The sequence below is a fragment of the Palaemon carinicauda genome, chromosome 21 (genome assembly GCF_036898095.1).
Source record: "Palaemon carinicauda isolate YSFRI2023 chromosome 21, ASM3689809v2, whole genome shotgun sequence".
Lineage (NCBI taxonomy): Eukaryota > Metazoa > Arthropoda > Malacostraca > Decapoda > Palaemonidae > Palaemon > Palaemon carinicauda.
In genome coordinates this window covers 104,743,137-104,753,221 of record NC_090745.1, presented here as the reverse complement: position 1 = coordinate 104,753,221, position 10,085 = coordinate 104,743,137, and the positions used below count along the sequence as shown (strand labels likewise).

The following is a 10,085-nucleotide window of genomic DNA, read 5'->3' as shown; positions in this document are numbered from 1 at the left end:
ACAATGATACTTTTGCTATCATAACCACGATGCTTCAAGTAAATATATAGTCTTAAAACTACATATAGATAGTGAGAAAAAACAGATTGAGATAGGAGTTAGACAGGGTCACCACATTTCTGTTATTCACAGCATGCCTGGTAGTAGTTTATAAAAATTTAGCTTGGAAAAATGAAGGAGTACCTTGACATTTGTAAATGACATAGCTCTGGTTTGTGAAACATGGGAGGAATTACAAAGGATGACAGAAGATTTACATAGAGAAAGCAAAAATTTAAGACTGAAAATGAATATGAGTAAAACTAAAATAATGTTCAATGAAAATACTGAGACAACAAATAAGGGTTATAGACATACCTCTAGAGACTTAATGAATATACATGACGGTACTTAGAACAGATGGGTTTATCCCCAGAACATGAGACCGAAATTAAAAGATTAAGCATGGGATGGAGAGCTTTTGGTAAACAAAATGGGATTATGAAAAGTAAAATGCCACTTTCTCTAAAAACAAGAGTATTCGATCAGATGGTCTTACCAGTATTAACTTTTGCATCAGAAACTTGTCTTACTTAAGCCTTAGAACATAAGCTAGTTACAACTCAAAGAGCTAGGGAAAAAAAAAAGAGCAACATGGGCAGGACATATAATGAGAATGACAGAAAATAGGTGGACATTAAGATTAATAAAATGGGTACCTAGAGATGGCAAAAGAAGCAGGGGAAGCGAGAGAAGATGATAGATTGTCAACCTGTAAAAATTTGCCAGAATATACTGGCATAGAAAGACCATAAATAGACACGAATACAAAGGGAGGCCTTTGTCCTACTGTGGAATAGTTATGGCTGATACTGATTGTCTTTTAACACTAAGATCCTTCTTTTATCATACTTTTAATCCATACCAGAGTGATAACGTCACAGATAGAGTTACTATATTTAATTTTGAAGTGCTCTAGCTACTAATAAACGAAGCTACAGTATACTGATAATGCTGGATGAAAAAGTTATAAAATCACAATCTCATCCAAAAGTCTGACAGAAAATTTATAAGATAGGGAAATGACAATTGTCCTCACATGGCAATAAGAATCTCATAGTAAGGACTATGCCGCTACGAGACATAGCCCAATAAAAACAACACTGAACGGAAAAAGAAAACCAGAGAATTATATATGGATAAGCAGCCACAAACCCTAGCAATCTTTTCAAATACAAGGGGAACTCAAAATTTGCACAGAAAATAAAACAAGGGCCCATATCCCTGAACCATTCAAGAAGCTGTCACCATGTGTGTCATTCGCGATTATTTTACTACATTAAGAAGATTCAATGAGAAGTGAAATGGTTTGTTACCAAAATGGACTTTAAAATGCAGGAATGCACAGCAGTTCCAAGTACACAGAAGAGCAGAACAACATTCCTAAAACTTCAAAATTGTTTTCCAATCATACGAGGAAAAAAACTAAAAGTCTCTCACAAAAACTATAAGACTTCATCAAAATCTAATGAAGAGGTACAAAATACTTTTTGTTTGGAAGTCTCACAATCCAGTTGATTGTGAAGAGCATTTGTCTCATTTGTCAAAAGTACAGTTCAAAATGACGCAGAGAGGTCATATGACGTTTCATGCGTGTCAAATAATATCATAAGGTTTGTATGTTGATCAAGAACAAGTAGCTAATACTGTAATATACTGAAAATACCATCAACTAACATTAAGAACATTCTTTGCTTAACAATAAAATAAGGTAGCATTGGAAGGCTTAAATTAAACAAAACAGTTCAACAAAATATTTAGAATAATTGTATTGAAATTTCTTGTTCCCCCACAACGTTTGTGCAATTATTCCGAGAATAAATCCTGTGTAATGCAGCCTACTGGACTTACTGCAGATAAGTATCAAAGATACATAATCCTCCATTAAATCATAATGAAGCTATCTATTGTTTCCTAAACTATTAGAACACAGAAAGCTTATAATAAAATATTTGACCCTTAGATGACACGTGACAGCAGCACGGTATGTCCCTTCTAACCAAATAATCTAACTCTAGATGGGAAAAGGACTTGCTTATGAGTTCTAAGGTATTATAAATACTCTTGTTTCCTACAATGACCCTGTAACACTCCACATCACTGCCATTTGGCCCCTTATGGCTTTTCAACATTAGAATCTGGTTCCAATATGGAGCAAAAATTTTATAAATGCATCTTACCCTCTAACTATTTATAACCTATTCTATCGGGAATTGTAATGACGAGATACATCTGATAATTGTATTATTTATGCAAACTTATATTGTATATTTCATTGAGGTTAGTGTATTGGGAGATGTCACCAAAGCTTCCTCAATTCATACAAGGCTGACAAAAACTAAAAGCTTGTCTAAACATTGCATATCGTTTATAAGCATCCTTGAAACCAAATTCGTTTAACTAAAAATAAGAATTAACTGCAGATATTACTACAACATGGGTGATATAAAGTTTTGTAAGATCTAGCACAGAATTCCCAAATGTTATGGATGTATAATACTGTATATGCTATTTAACTAGTACTGAGCTAAGCAATAATGCATTTAGATATCTACGACTTGGCGCAGAATGTCAATCTCAGCATATACCTCCAACTCTTCATGCAGTCAACACTGCAAGCCTTCACTAAAATATTCATACCTTTATTATGCAGGTCATACATACACAGGCTAGCCTAAGGCTAAAAGACACTGCGTGAATAACAAGAAGCTTCCCTCAGGCAGAGGATTCAGTTTCTGCATAATGGTTTTCATAAACGAACATATGGTATTTTGCAATGTACTGTACAGCATACATTATTGCTACTCTAAACCTTATACACTGACAGTCAATAGTGTTCTCATTATGTGTTTTTGAAAAGAAGTAAAAGAAGAAGAATATGAATAGATATACAGTACTGTACACTATACAGAAAGATTATGATACTCAAATGGGTTCCTGAAATTTTTTCAAGAATTGCAATATACTGTAAACTATAGACATTACAACACTGTCCTATGATAAACTGCACATATACAGGCACAGGCAGGTACTAGTTTCATCTTCTCTATTCTTGAGTGATTCAAACTAAAATTAACCTCAATTTTCTATCAATAGATTGTGTTGCTTCAAATATAGGCCATATGATATTGTGTCATAACCTTTATTTTCTCCTCAATTACCCAGCTATAGTGAACTGCACCCAAGAAGAGTTATGTAGAATGTGTTGTCAAGTGATCAAGAATATGTTTTGTTACAACCAAAAATAATTATAACATACAACAATATAGACCAAAGGAAAGACAGCAAGACACTTCATTTTCTCTAAAAGAAAAAAAAGTTAGTTTTGTATAACTTACAAATACTTTCAGAGCAACAATTTACGTCACTAATAAAAACTATAACAAATATCAAAGACCACTATCCTGTGGACTAGGCAAAATAGGGGTTGGCCCACTGACATTATAAACAACGAATTATTTATATTCATTACGGTACTGTGCATAAAGAGAACCAAATGCATAACGTCCAATACTTATTGAAAGAAATTCAAGCCTACAGTACTCGGTACATATTTTATGTAAATCAAGAGACAATACCCTGGATAAAATTAAATAAAAAACTGTATTGAATTGAATACTATACTGACACAGGAGATGAAAAGACATTGATCAACAATTACAAGAAAAAATATGTACAGTACAGTATGTAATCATTCCATTTGTCACTGGAATCGAACACAAGCACTATACAAAATGAGGGTGACTCATAACCACTAGATTAAGAATATCAAAAAAATAATACATCTATAAGCTTAAAATATCCAAAGCATTTAAAAATAATTGGAAACCCAGAAGGTTTTTTTTGCACCCATGTTTAGTTTTGCCTACGAACATAGTTCAACGTGAAAAGCACACTTGACGGGAATTGATTCCGGATGACAAGTGCCGTATCAATCTCAATGGGGAAGTGTCGACTGAATACAATTCAGCTTTAAAAACATAAAAAACGAGAGTTACAACATTTTCAATCCTTATAATTCCTAGCAATATACATCTGCATTGCAATTGTCCACCACTTTTCTTAATTCATGTTTCAAATAAGTTTATATAGTTGGAAAGGGGGAAATGTATGATGGGGTGATATGCTTAAGGAGAGAAAGGCAACAGGCAATGACCAATAACTCAACAAAATCCTGACCGCATTCTTAAAAATTATGAAGTCAAATAATAAATGTTACAGATGAGAAAGCAGTTACTCGAAATGTTTCATGGTTACAAGATTCAATTGCTAGTAATTGCTTTGAACAAAAAGCTATTTCCTAGCAACACTGCACTACACAAATACAATCCTGCAACTAATGACTATCACAAAAAGAGATTATACCAATTGGATATGTTAGTACCTATTTATGACCAAAACAATCTGCCCGAGATCATGGGAAATATGTGAACATCAAAATATTCCCTTGGTTAGTATATCTTTCACTATAACAACGATGATCCTCACAAGATTTAATTAATGGAAATAATAAATCTATGGTTAAGCTATGCTAAAGCCTAAAATAGGGCATTATAGAACTAAAGCCTTCACCTCAAACAAACTCGACGCAACCAGTTAAGCCTGTACCTGGTACGCAAGTAACATCGAACGGAGCCTTTGTATATCAGCGGCCAGTTCCTCACGCGTTGATTAAAAATGGACATCAACTATCCTAAATTTTCCGGGATGCCTAATCTACAAGCCGTGTCATTACTTTCCAGTTCTACTCAATTTGCTACCCTAGGGTAGGTCTCTCTAAGGGGATAATTTCTTTACAGTGTACCCCTACATTCTATAAGTTACAAATATTACTTTAAATAGCTGTTTTTTTTTTATTTCAAGGCAAATTTTCTGTAAGACCAAAAGTAAATCTTCTCCCTAAAGTATTCCGAACCTCTGCAGAGCAAATCAAACACTTGGCACCGCCGTCAGCTCCCCATCAGGCTACGTCAACGAACAGTAGGTTAATCTTTGGCGATTACCAGTGACTATCCATGGGCCAAATAGCCTAACCTACAGTAACCCACATTACACGGGGAACATACGCTATTACACAGATGCACCAATGGCCACACTAATCGTTGGGTTCAATTAATGAGACACACTTTCAGTTACGTCTAAGTAGCACGAAGGGTGACTGTTTACTATTTAGAATGAGGGAGAGCTGAACAGAGGATGTTGAGAGTTTCTGATAGACAGTCTGTGTAAACAAACCACTGCAAAACACAACACACGCATATTTCCAATGTTGCTTGTTTATATTCTTACGGTTTATCGCGTAATATGAACCAACATGGTACGTACAACTACCAAAGCTTAGCTTATGTTCACTGGGAAACAGAATTAAGACACAGTAGGGAGACGACAGCCTCCGCCCACCGCGTCAAGACGGCACTGATAACACTGTTGCCAGATCCGCACCTGTCTCACGTCGACTTTCGCTACGTTGATCTCGGGTGCTCGAAAACTAGCGCTACTTGCTAAAGAGAATTTGTTTACACTTGTAATTTACAAGTACAGTAATACATTTAAGTCGTTTTATATATTTCTCATTTCTCATCTTTTTTTTTAGTCATCTATTCTCTGTTTTTATTTTATCTTGTATCAAAAATGCATCCTTAACATGTTCATATGCTGAACAGGCTCACATAGGTCTCTCTTTATTCATAGTTTATGTACATAACATCCATTTTAACGTTGTTACCGATCTAAAAGTATATTATATTCATTGTTCATTACTTCTCATGTATTCTATCTAATTCCTTATTTCCTTTCCTCAATGTGCTACATTTCCCTGTTGGAGCCTTTGGGCTTATAGAATCCTGCTTTTCTAACTAGGGTTTTAGCTTTGCTAATAATAATAATAATAATAATAATAATAATAATAATAATAATAATAATAATAATAATAATAATAATAATAATAATAACAACACCATCACAACAAAGTGCCTACCATTGATACACTACATGCTAATAAAAAAAATTACCTTTTTATTTCTTTATATCTTAAAAATTTTCAATTCTTTGCGTAATCACGGCCTGTCTGGTTTGTCTTAGAGTTAAATAGAAAATACTCATTTCATAAAAACCCGTGAGAGAGAGAGAGAGAGAGAGAGAGAGAGAGAGAGAGAGAGAGAGAGAGAGAGAGAGAGAGAGAGAGAGAGAGAGAGAGAGAGAGAGAGAGAGAGAGAGAGAGAGAGGTCTCCATTTTTTATATCTATTTCAAATCATTACCGAAATGTTCCATCCTTGAACTTCGAAAACACTGTTTTTTTTTATTCCTATTTAGCAATTATATATCAAAGCAACCAAAGACATTTAAATGACTGCTAACTATACCCTGTTACTCTTTGACATGGTACTACTGTGAGACTATTTCTCCGAATAAGGATACTAGTCAAGTGTAGGTGCCACTATCTAGGTTCCAATAGCATACTTGCTCTGCTTAACCTAGTTATCTTACATTGTATAAACTTGTAGAAAAGGGTAGCATTGTTAACCAAAAATATAATTTGTAACGAAAGAGGGGTATGCAAAATTAATTAAACTGATGGAAAACTTAGTAACTTAAAAGTCACAAGATTGACATAGAAAACGTGAAGCACTATATTTGTCGGGGGGTAACTACAGAAAGTTGTCATAAGATGGAACATAAACCAATATTAGGAATGTATTACATTGTCTCGGAATACTTTATTTTGTTAATCTGCGTACTATTGAAGCTTGTTGCACATTAGATATTGGTTTATGTGTTTCACTAAGTAATAAAACGAGTCTTCTTATGTATATGCTATTCTAAGACAAACTAAGTCATCAGCCTTCATCTGGCATTAAATGGCGAGCATTATAAAATCATCCACTATTCTACATTTTATGGAGCAAATGTCAACTTTACATTAGATTTTTTTCAACAATATAATCTGTTTCTTTGTTTCAAGAAATTAGTTAACATTGCATCATAGCTTTAAAATGAAAAATGGAATGACGTAAAATAACAATTGATTAGGAATAAAAAAAGATACTGTACTTACTTTAAGGGCTGCTTTCCTAGTCCTATTACACAGGGAAACTACGCACTACAGTACTTACAAGATCTTTTTTTCGTATACATTCTCGTGTATTTAGAGTATCACACAACGTATTCCATTTTAATTGTCAAATCCACATTATCGAAGCACTTATAAAACAAAAAAGTCTTCAGTTTCTTCTTAAAAGGCTTAATATCTTCAGTCTTTCAAATATCTAATGGGGGCTTGTTATATAGTTTTTGGGTCGCATATTTGAAAGTCCTAGAACCTACATTAGACAAATACCAGCACATCTTGGCTCCAATAACTTGAAATAATCTGGCCTAACTATTCTCGTGCTGATACAATTCATTAGCTGCACGATGTATAACAATTCTCTTCGATAATTTGGACGTCCTGTTTTGATGACTTAAAAATTCTATTCTGGGTTTAATACGCAACCACTGTAGTTCAGTTAATATATGAGTAATCCTTTCTGAAGGTGGGACACCTTTTATCAATCTTGCTCTTCTCTTTATCTTTATTATATTTTGTAGTTTATTTCGTTGCACTTTGGGTAGATTGTAAGAGATGGAGTTACATTAGATAGAAAGTAAGGATAATAGGGAGATTCATTTGAAACAAAGCGATGAAGTTTTATCCTTAAAGACGAGGTATAACTGGTTCCCAAAAGTTAGTGGGGAGTAATGAAGTAGGGGGCAAGCAAATTAAGCTTGTTCAGCCCCCTAGGGGTCCCCCCAAAAATTAAATTTAAGCTCTTTTTGAGGGCCCTGTAAGGCCTATTATGGGTTGTAAACTTAATATGGCTAAGTTAACATTAAGCATCTGAGAGAAATTATTCATGACGTTGTTTTTAAAGTGTAGCAACTCAATTTCCTTGCTCCTTTGTTGTATAATCGCGATATTTAACTGTATTTATTTTTGGAAGAGATGGAATATAGTGTACTCTTAACTCAAACTTTTGGGGACACGCCCCCTCCGTGAATTACTTCCCTGAGGGTAAATAAGGCGTACAGAATTTAGTTTTATCTCATACTTTACTTTAAGGGCTCATTTATGGTCCTATACTGCAAGAGAACCCTACTGTCGACAGGACCTCTAGTAATTAATTTTATCGTATACATTCCAATGCATTCAACATTTCCCACTGCATATTGCTCGTTTATTGTTAAATCCATGTTATCGTAGCACTTAAAAAACAGTCTTCGGTTTCCTTTTGAAAGCTTTAATATCTTCCGTTTTTTTTTCCAGATGTTTAGTGGGAGCTTCTTGTATAGTCTTTGACCGCATATTTGAAAGCTCCAGAACCTTCAGAAGACATATCTTGGTTCCAATAATTTGAATCTTTTTTCATGTCAACACGATGTGTTGGCTCCACAATATGCAATAATTCTCTTGGATATTTTGGACGTCTGGTTCTGATAACTTGACGGTTATTTATACGTGTTTTAAGCTCAATTCTTGGTTTAATATGCGATTATCGTAAATCAATTATTCTAGGAACGATCCTTTCTCAGGGTGGGGCACCTTTTATGAGTCTTGCTTCAATGTTTATTATGTTTTGTAATTTTTTACGCTGCACTTTGGTAGATTGTCTAAAGAAATGATAATATCAGTGCATCTTGCTTAAGACATTTCGTGTCACCACCTGTGAAAGCGTTGGGAGGAAGTTAAAGGGATAGACTTAGAAAGCAAACAATAGCTGGAAAAAACAAGAAAAAAAAACAAGAGGGATACAACTATCATATTATGCGTAGTAGCTCAAATATTTGAATTTATAGTTTTGCGTTTAAAGAAAAAAAAAACTTTTACAAGCCACCTCTTAATGTTGAAAATACAAATATATATATATATATATATATATATATATATATATATATATATATATATATATATATATATATATATATATATATATACATATATATATATATATATATATATATATATATATATATATATATATATATATATATATATGTATGCATACATATATATATATATATATATATATATATATATATGCATCAGCCGTTACTAATCCACTGCAGAAGAAAGGCCTCAGGCATATCATTCCTCTCGAGTCTGTTTGTGATCTTTTTCTGCAACTCTATGCCCGCAAATTTTCTTAGCTCATCATTTCATTGTCTTCTATTCCTTCCCTTGCTTCGTTTGTAATGTCTAGGGACCCATTCTGTTATTGCGTTTGTAAATCTATTATCTGTCATTCTCATTATATGTCTTGCCTACGCCTAATTATTTTTCTTGCCTGTTAGTATATCTTTCATTTTAGTTTACTCTCGTATTCATGTTGCTCTTTTTCTGTCTCTCAGTGTTATTTCCATCATTATTCTTTCCATAACTCTTTCAGTTGTAACTAGCTTATTTTTAAGTTATTAAGGTGTTCTCCATTAATATCAATTCCTACATTTTCCCAAACTAAATTTTTAAAAACTTCTTCTTGGCATGATGAGAATGATTTACAAAAGATGGGGTCCGTCTGTCCTACCCATTTCTCAATCAGAATTTTTTCACTATCCTTATGTAGTTTTAGGATTGCCGTACTAGCTGTATAGATATAAGTTTTCTAATATGAGATTGATCTATTCCTTGTTTTTTAAGGGCTTTCATTACTTATGAAGTTTTGACAGAATCAAAATATTTTTCATAGTCTATAAATACCATACATAGTGGTTTTTCATACTCTGTTGACTTTTCCATTAACTTGTTAATTATAAGGATATGGCTAGTTGATGAATATCTATCTTTCTATTCAGCCTAATATGAACTTTATAAATACTTTATATATTACTGAGAGTAAACTTGTTGGCCGGCATTTTTTTCCAGATTATTTCCCTTTTGTGAATTAATATAATAATAAAGTTATTCAAATCTGTATGTATAGAGCATTCTTGCAGACATTGTGTGTAAAGTTCAGTGGGTTTTACTGTTAGGAAATTTCCTCGATTTATCATTATATCAGTTGTTATGTCA

General features: G+C 33.4%; 1 protein-coding gene across 5 annotated transcripts in view; it reads right to left on the bottom strand.

Annotated features, from left to right (window-relative positions):
- The window catches only part of LOC137615388 (unc-112-related protein-like), a 96,433-nt gene extending 90,949 nt beyond the window's left edge, over positions 1 to 5,484 (bottom strand). For 2 of the 5 annotated variants that reach the window (XM_068345210.1, XM_068345214.1), the window contains exon 1: positions 5,365 to 5,484. The gene's annotated coding sequence lies outside the window, so the exon portion shown is untranslated. Of the gene's footprint in view, positions 1 to 5,105; positions 5,206 to 5,328 lie in introns of those variants that run through there. The other 3 variants (XM_068345213.1, XM_068345211.1, XM_068345212.1) reach the window with 3 other exon arrangements.
- Positions 5,485 to 10,085: the final 4,601 nt, after the last annotated feature.